The sequence below is a fragment of the Schistocerca gregaria genome, chromosome 7 (assembly GCF_023897955.1).
Source record: "Schistocerca gregaria isolate iqSchGreg1 chromosome 7, iqSchGreg1.2, whole genome shotgun sequence".
Taxonomy (NCBI): Eukaryota; Metazoa; Arthropoda; class Insecta; order Orthoptera; family Acrididae; genus Schistocerca; species Schistocerca gregaria.
Window position 1 is genome coordinate 108,402,154 of NC_064926.1, and position 12,006 is coordinate 108,414,159.

At 50.5% G+C, this 12,006-nt stretch overlaps 7 non-coding genes across 7 annotated transcripts; all 7 read right to left on the bottom strand.

Moving 5' to 3' along the window:
* Positions 1–372: 372 nt before the first annotated feature.
* Positions 373–456, bottom strand: Trnal-uaa (transfer RNA leucine (anticodon UAA)). Its single transcript has one exon. It is a non-coding gene; the product is annotated as a tRNA-Leu (tRNA).
* A 1,765-nt stretch (positions 457–2,221) lies between these two features.
* Positions 2,222–2,305, bottom strand: Trnal-uaa (transfer RNA leucine (anticodon UAA)). The gene has a single exon. It is a non-coding gene; the product is annotated as a tRNA-Leu (tRNA).
* Positions 2,306–4,070: 1,765 nt separating this feature from the next.
* Trnal-uaa (transfer RNA leucine (anticodon UAA)) lies at positions 4,071–4,154 on the bottom strand. Its single transcript has one exon. It is a non-coding gene; the product is annotated as a tRNA-Leu (tRNA).
* Positions 4,155–5,919: 1,765 nt separating this feature from the next.
* Trnal-uaa (transfer RNA leucine (anticodon UAA)) lies at positions 5,920–6,003 on the bottom strand. Its single transcript has one exon. It is a non-coding gene; the product is annotated as a tRNA-Leu (tRNA).
* Positions 6,004–7,768: 1,765 nt separating this feature from the next.
* On the bottom strand, positions 7,769–7,852 carry Trnal-uaa (transfer RNA leucine (anticodon UAA)). Its single transcript has one exon. It is a non-coding gene; the product is annotated as a tRNA-Leu (tRNA).
* A 1,753-nt stretch (positions 7,853–9,605) lies between these two features.
* On the bottom strand, positions 9,606–9,689 carry Trnal-uaa (transfer RNA leucine (anticodon UAA)). The gene has a single exon. It is a non-coding gene; the product is annotated as a tRNA-Leu (tRNA).
* Positions 9,690–11,454: 1,765 nt separating this feature from the next.
* On the bottom strand, positions 11,455–11,538 carry Trnal-uaa (transfer RNA leucine (anticodon UAA)). The gene has a single exon. It is a non-coding gene; the product is annotated as a tRNA-Leu (tRNA).
* Between the last annotated feature and the right edge of the window lie 468 nt (positions 11,539–12,006).

Consider the following 12,006-nt stretch of genomic DNA (forward strand, 5'->3'; position numbering starts at 1 on the left):
TGGTGAGCTTATTGCCCGCGCAATACGGCCGCTTCAGGACTCCACTACCCCAACCGCCGTTTCATCTATCTTTATTAAGGCCCTGCCATTCATTGAACCACGTACGTGTCACTGTTGACTCATTTTCGCCTGTCGCTTCGAGCCCAGAGCCACAACACAACGACCACGGAAACGTCCGTGAGAAGAGCTAAAACTCGACACAGGAAAAGTATGTTCCGCTATTTCTTTTTGACTGCTCAGCCTATGGGACGTGAGACGCCAGCACTGCTGCCACTGTCTTCCCTAGCAAAACCTCCATGGCGTGTTTCTGCGTAATTTACTTGTTCTACAACATGAATGGAGTAGGTTAGTTTCTGAATGATTAAAATGCATTGTCAGATGTGGGGTTCGAACCCACGCTCCCTTTCGGGAACCAGAGCTTAAATCTGGCGCCTTAGACCGCTCGGCCAATCTGACGTGTGAGACGACAGCCCCAGTGACTTCCGTCTCTAGCATTATCTCAAGAACCTGACTGCGAAATCTGTTTCTTTTTTCGGTAGGACGGAATTATGTCAGTCTTACAATATTTAAGGCGCAATGTCAGATGTGGCGTAGGAAACGCATCCCGCGCTCTTCCGTCGTGTCCAGTTCGAACTGTAACCAGCACAACTGTATTTAGTAATAGGATAATTTCCACATTGACGCAAAAGAAAGCAGATATTAGCAAACGGCATCTAAGGCCGTTTCCTAGCAACAGCCACGCTGTGCATTACGTACTCGTGGGAAGCCAATGAAATACTTCGTGTGAGGATCGAACTGTCACCTTCACTTTACAATACTTAGGCACTGCCCCGGCGGTACCGACGCATACGTACTGAAACGTCTTTGGATCGTCAGTGAGTACTTCATATTAGAAATTTCGTGTTGGCCCTGATGTGCATTAAAGGGCAGATTTCTTCAGTGGAAGTCAGTTCTGCGCCTAGTCACAGTATATCGCCCTAGCAGCACCAGGAAAACGGGTTCAGATGTGTTCGCCTTCCACTCGGCGTTGAGCGCCTACAGCGAGATAGCCTTCGTCCTCTGGCGCCAGGAGGGAAGGCGACACATCACGGCGCAAACAGCTTGTAGGGGAAGGCAGTGGTGGTGTGTCGGTCAGCGTGGTTGCTTCCCAAGTAGCTGATCCGGGTTCGAAACCCGGACACCACACGGAAGTTGTCTCCTTTACTCAGGAGAGTGTGTTCAACGCTACTTGATCTTCGAATTTCCGAACAGTTGTGGTACGAATGGTTTTCCTCCACCCCTCGTCTCGCTCCGCGAAGGCTAGTGCGGATTACGATTCACAGCATCGTGTGTCCTCATGTGTCGACTTGTCTCGACTTTGCTCGGCTGACGCGAAAGCTGACGCTTGCAAATGGCCGTATATGTAGAGGACTGGCGCTAGAAACGACTGGGAGACGCCAAATCGACAAACACACAACGGACTCTTTCATTTGACAGTGGCCGCAGGTTCGCCCCTGTGCGTACCGAGAAGCAAGAGAGGTGTCAGCGTGCTGGACCGCAGGATTTCCGCGCAGCAGACTCAAAAACTAAGGAAAAAGGCAAAACTGAAGAAACCAATAGCTCGCGGACTTCCTAGCTGGTCACCCACCTGAGTACTAACCACGCCCAACGCTGTCGAATTTCGGTGATCGGGCATGGACCCGTGTCTTTGGCGTGGCATACAAGTTGGCGAGAACGTCGCCAGACGGGCGGACGCCTTAGTCCTTGTACAGATCACTTGGGATTTGCCTTTTAGGGAAACAAAATGGAATAGCCCTTGGTGGGATCGAACCCACAGCCCCCTCGTTATTAGCATAATAACAGTCTAACTTGGTGAGCTTATTGCCCGCGCAATACGGCCGCTTCAGGACTCCACTACCCCAACCGCCGTTTCATCTATCTTTATTAAGGCCCTGCCATTCATTGAACCACGTACGTGTCACTGTTGACTCATTTTCGCCTGTCGCTTCGAGCCCAGAGCCACAACACAACGACCACGGAAACGTCCGTGAGAAGAGCTAAAACTCGACACAGGAAAAGTATGTTCCGCTATTTCTTTTTGACTGCTCAGCCTATGGGACGTGAGACGCCAGCACTGCTGCCACTGTCTTCCCTAGCAAAACCTCCATGGCGTGTTTCTGCGTAATTTACTTGTTCTACAACATGAATGGAGTAGGTTAGTTTCTGAATGATTAAAATGCATTGTCAGATGTGGGGTTCGAACCCACGCTCCCTTTCGGGAACCAGAGCTTAAATCTGGCGCCTTAGACCGCTCGGCCAATCTGACGTGTGAGACGACAGCCCCAGTGACTTCCGTCTCTAGCATTATCTCAAGAACCTGACTGCGAAATCTGTTTCTTTTTTCGGTAGGACGGAATTTTGTCAGTCTTACAATATTTAAGGCGCAATGTCAGATGTGGCGTAGGAAACGCATCCCGCGCTCTTCCGTCGTATCCAGTTTGAACTGTAACCAGCACAACTGTATTTAGTAATAGGATAATTTCCACATTGACGCAAAAGAAAGCAGATATTAGCAAACGGCATCTAAGGCCGTTTCCTAGCAACAGCCACGCTGTGCATTACGTACTCGTGGGAAGCCAATGAAATACTTCGTGTGAGGATCGAACTGTCACCTTCACTTTACAATACTTAGGCACTGCCCCGGCGGTACCGACGCATACGTACTGAAACGTCTTTGGATCGTCAGTGAGTACTTCATATTAGAAATTTCGTGTTGGCCCTGATGTGCATTAAAGGGCAGATTTCTTCAGTGGAAGTCAGTTCTGCGCCTAGTCACAGTATATCGCCCTAGCAGCACCAGGAAAACGGGTTCAGATGTGTTCGCCTTCCACTCGGCGTTGAGCGCCTACAGCGAGATAGCCTTCGTCCTCTGGCGCCAGGAGGGAAGGCGACACATCACGGCGCAAACAGCTTGTAGGGGAAGGCAGTGGTGGTGTGTCGGTCAGCGTGGTTGCTTCCCAAGTAGCTGATCCGGGTTCGAAACCCGGACACCACACGGAAGTTGTCTCCTTTACTCAGGAGAGTGTGTTCAACGCTACTTGATCTTCGAATTTCCGAACAGTTGTGGTACGAATGGTTTTCCTCCACCCCTCGTCTCGCTCCGCGAAGGCTAGTGCGGATTACGATTCACAGCATCGTGTGTCCTCATGTGTCGACTTGTCTCGACTTTGCTCGGCTGACGCGAAAGCTGACGCTTGCAAATGGCCGTATATGTAGAGGACTGGCGCTAGAAACGACTGGGAGACGCCAAATCGACAAACACACAACGGACTCTTTCATTTGACAGTGGCCGCAGGTTCGCCCCTGTGCGTACCGAGAAGCAAGAGAGGTGTCAGCGTGCTGGACCGCAGGATTTCCGCGCAGCAGACTCAAAAACTAAGGAAAAAGGCAAAACTGAAGAAACCAATAGCTCGCGGACTTCCTAGCTGGTCACCCACCTGAGTACTAACCACGCCCAACGCTGTCGAATTTCGGTGATCGGGCATGGACCCGTGTCTTTGGCGTGGCATACAAGTTGGCGAGAACGTCGCCAGACGGGCGGACGCCTTAGTCCTTGTACAGATCACTTGGGATTTGCCTTTTAGGGAAACAAAATGGAATAGCCCTTGGTGGGATCGAACCCACAGCCCCCTCGTTATTAGCATAATAACAGTCTAACTTGGTGAGCTTATTGCCCGCGCAATACGGCCGCTTCAGGACTCCACTACCCCAACCGCCGTTTCATCTATCTTTATTAAGGCCCTGCCATTCATTGAACCACGTACGTGTCACTGTTGACTCATTTTCGCCTGTCGCTTCGAGCCCAGAGCCACAACACAACGACCACGGAAACGTCCGTGAGAAGAGCTAAAACTCGACACAGGAAAAGTATGTTCCGCTATTTCTTTTTGACTGCTCAGCCTATGGGACGTGAGACGCCAGCACTGCTGCCACTGTCTTCCCTAGCAAAACCTCCATGGCGTGTTTCTGCGTAATTTACTTGTTCTACAACATGAATGGAGTAGGTTAGTTTCTGAATGATTAAAATGCATTGTCAGATGTGGGGTTCGAACCCACGCTCCCTTTCGGGAACCAGAGCTTAAATCTGGCGCCTTAGACCGCTCGGCCAATCTGACGTGTGAGACAACAGCCCCAGTGACTTCCGTCTCTAGCATTATCTCAAGAACCTGACTGCGAAATCTGTTTCTTTTTTCGGTAGGACGGAATTATGTCAGTCTTACAATATTTAAGGCGCAATGTCAGATGTGGCGTAGGAAACGCATCCCGCGCTCTTCCGTCGTATCCAGTTTGAACTGTAACCAGCACAACTGTATTTAGTAATAGGATAATTTCCACATTGACGCAAAAGAAAGCAGATATTAGCAAACGGCATCTAAGGCCGTTTCCTAGCAACAGCCACGCTGTGCATTACGTACTCGTGGGAAGCCAATGAAATACTTCGTGTGAGGATCGAACTGTCACCTTCACTTTACAATACTTAGGCACTGCCCCGGCGGTACCGACGCATACGTACTGAAACGTCTTTGGATCGTCAGTGAGTACTTCATATTAGAAATTTCGTGTTGGCCCTGATGTGCATTAAAGGGCAGATTTCTTCAGTGGAAGTCAGTTCTGCGCCTAGTCACAGTATATCGCCCTAGCAGCACCAGGAAAACGGGTTCAGATGTGTTCGCCTTCCACTCGGCGTTGAGCGCCTACAGCGAGATAGCCTTCGTCCTCTGGCGCCAGGAGGGAAGGCGACACATCACGGCGCAAACAGCTTGTAGGGGAAGGCAGTGGTGGTGTGTCGGTCAGCGTGGTTGCTTCCCAAGTAGCTGATCCGGGTTCGAAACCCGGACACCACACGGAAGTTGTCTCCTTTACTCAGGAGAGTGTGTTCAACGCTACTTGATCTTCGAATTTCCGAACAGTTGTGGTACGAATGGTTTTCCTCCACCCCTCGTCTCGCTCCGCGAAGGCTAGTGCGGATTACGATTCACAGCATCGTGTGTCCTCATGTGTCGACTTGTCTCGACTTTGCTCGGCTGACGCGAAAGCTGACGCTTGCAAATGGCCGTATATGTAGAGGACTGGCGCTAGAAACGACTGGGAGACGCCAAATCGACAAACACACAACGGACTCTTTCATTTGACAGTGGCCGCAGGTTCGCCCCTGTGCGTACCGAGAAGCAAGAGAGGTGTCAGCGTGCTGGACCGCAGGATTTCCGCGCAGCAGACTCAAAAACTAAGGAAAAAGGCAAAACTGAAGAAACCAATAGCTCGCGGACTTCCTAGCTGGTCACCCACCTGAGTACTAACCACGCCCAACGCTGTCGAATTTCGGTGATCGGGCATGGACCCGTGTCTTTGGCGTGGCATACAAGTTGGCGAGAACGTCGCCAGACGGGCGGACGCCTTAGTCCTTGTACAGATCACTTGGGATTTGCCTTTTAGGGAAACAAAATGGAATAGCCCTTGGTGGGATCGAACCCACAGCCCCCTCGTTATTAGCATAATAACAGTCTAACTTGGTGAGCTTATTGCCCGCGCAATACGGCCGCTTCAGGACTCCACTACCCCAACCGCCGTTTCATCTATCTTTATTAAGGCCCTGCCATTCATTGAACCACGTACGTGTCACTGTTGACTCATTTTCGCCTGTCGCTTCGAGCCCAGAGCCACAACACAACGACCACGGAAACGTCCGTGAGAAGAGCTAAAACTCGACACAGGAAAAGTATGTTCCGCTATTTCTTTTTGACTGCTCAGCCTATGGGACGTGAGACGCCAGCACTGCTGCCACTGTCTTCCCTAGCAAAACCTCCATGGCGTGTTTCTGCGTAATTTACTTGTTCTACAACATGAATGGAGTAGGTTAGTTTCTGAATGATTAAAATGCATTGTCAGATGTGGGGTTCGAACCCACGCTCCCTTTCGGGAACCAGAGCTTAAATCTGGCGCCTTAGACCGCTCGGCCAATCTGACGTGTGAGACGACAGCCCCAGTGACTTCCGTCTCTAGCATTATCTCAAGAACCTGACTGCGAAATCTGTTTCTTTTTTCGGTAGGACGGAATTATGTCAGTCTTACAATATTTAAGGCGCAATGTCAGATGTGGCGTAGGAAACGCATCCCGCGCTCTTCCGTCGTATCCAGTTTGAACTGTAACCAGCACAACTGTATTTAGTAATAGGATAATTTCCACATTGACGCAAAAGAAAGCAGATATTAGCAAACGGCATCTAAGGCCGTTTCCTAGCAACAGCCACGCTGTGCATTACGTACTCGTGGGAAGCCAATGAAATACTTCGTGTGAGGATCGAACTGTCACCTTCACTTTACAATACTTAGGCACTGCCCCGGCGGTACCGACGCATACGTACTGAAACGTCTTTGGATCGTCAGTGAGTACTTCATATTAGAAATTTCGTGTTGGCCCTGATGTGCATTAAAGGGCAGATTTCTTCAGTGGAAGTCAGTTCTGCGCCTAGTCACAGTATATCGCCCTAGCAGCACCAGGAAAACGGGTTCAGATGTGTTCGCCTTCCACTCGGCGTTGAGCGCCTACAGCGAGATAGCCTTCGTCCTCTGGCGCCAGGAGGGAAGGCGACACATCACGGCGCAAACAGCTTGTAGGGGAAGGCAGTGGTGGTGTGTCGGTCAGCGTGGTTGCTTCCCAAGTAGCTGATCCGGGTTCGAAACCCGGACACCACACGGAAGTTGTCTCCTTTACTCAGGAGAGTGTGTTCAACGCTACTTGATCTTCGAATTACCGAACAGTTGTGGTACGAATGGTTTTCCTCCACCCCTCGTCTCGCTCCGCGAAGGCTAGTGCGGATTACGATTCACAGCATCGTGTGTCCTCATGTGTCGACTTGTCTCGACTTTGCTCGGCTGACGCGAAAGCTGACGCTTGCAAATGGCCGTATATGTAGAGGACTGGCGCTAGAAACGACTGGGAGACGCCAAATCGACAAACACACAACGGACTCTTTCATTTGACAGTGGCCGCAGGTTCGCCCCTGTGCGTACCGAGAAGCAAGAGAGGTGTCAGCGTGCTGGACCGCAGGATTTCCGCGCAGCAGACTCAAAAACTAAGGAAAAAGGCAAAACTGAAGAAACCAATAGCTCGCGGACTTCCTAGCTGGTCACCCACCTGAGTACTAACCACGCCCAACGCTGTCGAATTTCGGTGATCGGGCATGGACCCGTGTCTTTGGCGTGGCATACAAGTTGGCGAGAACGTCGCCAGACGGGCGGACGCCTTAGTCCTTGTACAGATCACTTGGGATTTGCCTTTTAGGGAAACAAAATGGAATAGCCCTTGGTGGGATCGAACCCACAGCCCCCTCGTTATTAGCATAATAACAGTCTAACTTGGTGAGCTTATTGCCCGCGCAATACGGCCGCTTCAGGACTCCACTACCCCAACCGCCGTTTCATCTATCTTTATTAAGGCCCTGCCATTCATTGAACCACGTACGTGTCACTGTTGACTCATTTTCGCCTGTCGCTTCGAGCCCAGAGCCACAACACAACGACCACGGAAACGTCCGTGAGAAGAGCTAAAACTCGACACAGGAAAAGTATGTTCCGCTATTTCTTTTTGACTGCTCAGCCTATGGGACGTGAGACGCCAGCACTGCTGCCACTGTCTTCCCTAGCAAAACCTCCATGGCGTGTTTCTGCGTAATTTACTTGTTCTACAACATGAATGGAGTAGGTTAGTTTCTGAATGATTAAAATGCATTGTCAGATGTGGGGTTCGAACCCACGCTCCCTTTCGGGAACCAGAGCTTAAATCTGGCGCCTTAGACCGCTCGGCCAATCTGACGTGTGAGACAACAGCCCCAGTGACTTCCGTCTCTAGCATTATCTCAAGAACCTGACTGCGAAATCTGTTTCTTTTTTCGGTAGGACGGAATTATGTCAGTCTTACAATATTTAAGGCGCAATGTCAGATGTGGCGTAGGAAACGCATCCCGCGCTCTTCCGTCGTGTCCAGTTCGAACTGTAACCAGCACAACTGTATTTAGTAATAGGATAATTTCCACATTGACGCAAAAGAAAGCAGATATTAGCAAACGGCATCTAAGGCCGTTTCCTAGCAACAGCCACGCTGTGCATTACGTACTCGTGGGAAGCCAATGAAATACTTCGTGTGAGGATCGAACTGTCACCTTCACTTTACAATACTTAGGCACTGCCCCGGCGGTACCGACGCATACGTACTGAAACGTCTTTGGATCGTCAGTGAGTACTTCATATTAGAAATTTCGTGTTGGCCCTGATGTGCATTAAAGGGCAGATTTCTTCAGTGGAAGTCAGTTCTGCGCCTAGTCACAGTATATCGCCCTAGCAGCACCAGGAAAACGGGTTCAGATGTGTTCGCCTTCCACTCGGCGTTGAGCGCCTACAGCGAGATAGCCTTCGTCCTCTGGCGCCAGGAGGGAAGGCGACACATCACGGCGCAAACAGCTTGTAGGGGAAGGCAGTGGTGGTGTGTCGGTCAGCGTGGTTGCTTCCCAAGTAGCTGATCCGGGTTCGAAACCCGGACACCACACGGAAGTTGTCTCCTTTACTCAGGAGAGTGTGTTCAACGCTACTTGATCTTCGAATTTCCGAACAGTTGTGGTACGAATGGTTTTCCTCCACCCCTCGTCTCGCTCCGCGAAGGCTAGTGCGGATTACGATTCACAGCATCGTGTGTCCTCATGTGTCGACTTGTCTCGACTTTGCTCGGCTGACGCTTGCAAATGGCCGTATATGTAGAGGACTGGCGCTAGAAACGACTGGGAGACGCCAAATCGACAAACACACAACGGACTCTTTCATTTGACAGTGGCCGCAGGTTCGCCCCTGTGCGTACCGAGAAGCAAGAGAGGTGTCAGCGTGCTGGACCGCAGGATTTCCGCGCAGCAGACTCAAAAACTAAGGAAAAAGGCAAAACTGAAGAAACCAATAGCTCGCGGACTTCCTAGCTGGTCACCCACCTGAGTACTAACCACGCCCAACGCTGTCGAATTTCGGTGATCGGGCATGGACCCGTGTCTTTGGCGTGGCATACAAGTTGGCGAGAACGTCGCCAGACGGGCGGACGCCTTAGTCCTTGTACAGATCACTTGGGATTTGCCTTTTAGGGAAACAAAATGGAATAGCCCTTGGTGGGATCGAACCCACAGCCCCCTCGTTATTAGCATAATAACAGTCTAACTTGGTGAGCTTATTGCCCGCGCAATACGGCCGCTTCAGGACTCCACTACCCCAACCGCCGTTTCATCTATCTTTATTAAGGCCCTGCCATTCATTGAACCACGTACGTGTCACTGTTGACTCATTTTCGCCTGTCGCTTCGAGCCCAGAGCCACAACACAACGACCACGGAAACGTCCGTGAGAAGAGCTAAAACTCGACACAGGAAAAGTATGTTCCGCTATTTCTTTTTGACTGCTCAGCCTATGGGACGTGAGACGCCAGCACTGCTGCCACTGTCTTCCCTAGCAAAACCTCCATGGCGTGTTTCTGCGTAATTTACTTGTTCTACAACATGAATGGAGTAGGTTAGTTTCTGAATGATTAAAATGCATTGTCAGATGTGGGGTTCGAACCCACGCTCCCTTTCGGGAACCAGAGCTTAAATCTGGCGCCTTAGACCGCTCGGCCAATCTGACGTGTGAGACAACAGCCCCAGTGACTTCCGTCTCTAGCATTATCTCAAGAACCTGACTGCGAAATCTGTTTCTTTTTTCGGTAGGACGGAATTATGTCAGTCTTACAATATTTAAGGCGCAATGTCAGATGTGGCGTAGGAAACGCATCCCGCGCTCTTCCGTCGTATCCAGTTTGAACTGTAACCAGCACAACTGTATTTAGTAATAGGATAATTTCCACATTGACGCAAAAGAAAGCAGATATTAGCAAACGGCATCTAAGGCCGTTTCCTAGCAACAGCCACGCTGTGCATTACGTACTCGTGGGAAGCCAATGAAATACTTCGTGTGAGGATCGAACTGTCACCTTCACTTTACAATACTTAGGCACTGCCCCGGCGGTACCGACGCATACGTACTGAAACGTCTTTGGATCGTCAGTGAGTACTTCATATTAGAAATTTCGTGTTGGCCCTGATGTGCATTAAAGGGCAGATTTCTTCAGTGGAAGTCAGTTCTGCGCCTAGTCACAGTATATCGCCCTAGCAGCACCAGGAAAACGGGTTCAGATGTGTTCGCCTTCCACTCGGCGTTGAGCGCCTACAGCGAGATAGCCTTCGTCCTCTGGCGCCAGGAGGGAAGGCGACACATCACGGCGCAAACAGCTTGTAGGGGAAGGCAGTGGTGGTGTGTCGGTCAGCGTGGTTGCTTCCCAAGTAGCTGATCCGGGTTCGAAACCCGGACACCACACGGAAGTTGTCTCCTTTACTCAGGAGAGTGTGTTCAACGCTACTTGATCTTCGAATTTCCGAACAGTTGTGGTACGAATGGTTTTCCTCCACCCCTCGTCTCGCTCCGCGAAGGCTAGTGCGGATTACGATTCACAGCATCGTGTGTCCTCATGTGTCGACTTGTCTCGACTTTGCTCGGCTGACGCGAAAGCTGACGCTTGCAAATGGCCGTATATGTAGAGGACTGGCGCTAGAAACGACTGGGAGACGCCAAATCGACAAACACACAACGGACTCTTTCATTTGACAGTGGCCGCAGGTTCGCCCCTGTGCGTACCGAGAAGCAAGAGAGGTGTCAGCGTGCTGGACCGCAGGATTTCCGCGCAGCAGACTCAAAAACTAAGGAAAAAGGCAAAACTGAAGAAACCAATAGCTCGCGGACTTCCTAGCTGGTCACCCACCTGAGTACTAACCACGCCCAACGCTGTCGAATTTCGGTGATCGGGCATGGACCCGTGTCTTTGGCGTGGCATACAAGTTGGCGAGAACGTCGCCAGACGGGCGGACGCCTTAGTCCTTGTACAGATCACTTGGGATTTGCCTTTTAGGGAAACAAAATGGAATAGCCCTTGGTGGGATCGAACCCACAGCCCCCTCGTTATTAGCATAATAACAGTCTAACTTGGTGAGCTTATTGCCCGCGCAATACGGCCGCTTCAGGACTCCACTACCCCAACCGCCGTTTCATCTATCTTTATTAAGGCCCTGCCATTCATTGAACCACGTACGTGTCACTGTTGACTCATTTTCGCCTGTCGCTTCGAGCCCAGAGCCACAACACAACGACCACGGAAACGTCCGTGAGAAGAGCTAAAACTCGACACAGGAAAAGTATGTTCCGCTATTTCTTTTTGACTGCTCAGCCTATGGGACGTGAGACGCCAGCACTGCTGCCACTGTCTTCCCTAGCAAAACCTCCATGGCGTGTTTCTGCGTAATTTACTTGTTCTACAACATGAATGGAGTAGGTTAGTTTCTGAATGATTAAAATGCATTGTCAGATGTGGGGTTCGAACCCACGCTCCCTTTCGGGAACCAGAGCTTAAATCTGGCGCCTTAGACCGCTCGGCCAATCTGACGTGTGAGACAACAGCCCCAGTGACTTCCGTCTCTAGCATTATCTCAAGAACCTGACTGCGAAATCTGTTTCTTTTTTCGGTAGGACGGAATTATGTCAGTCTTACAATATTTAAGGCGCAATGTCAGATGTGGCGTAGGAAACGCATCCCGCGCTCTTCCGTCGTGTCCAGTTCGAACTGTAACCAGCACAACTGTATTTAGTAATAGGATAATTTCCACATTGACGCAAAAGAAAGCAGATATTAGCAAACGGCATCTAAGGCCGTTTCCTAGCAACAGCCACGCTGTGCATTACGTACTCGTGGGAAGCCAATGAAATACTTCGTGTGAGGATCGAACTGTCACCTTCACTTTACAATACTTAGGCACTGCCCCGGCGGTACCGACGCATACGTACTGAAACGTCTTTGGATCGTCAGTGAGTACTTCATATTAGAAATTTCGTGTTGGCCCTGATGTGCATTAAA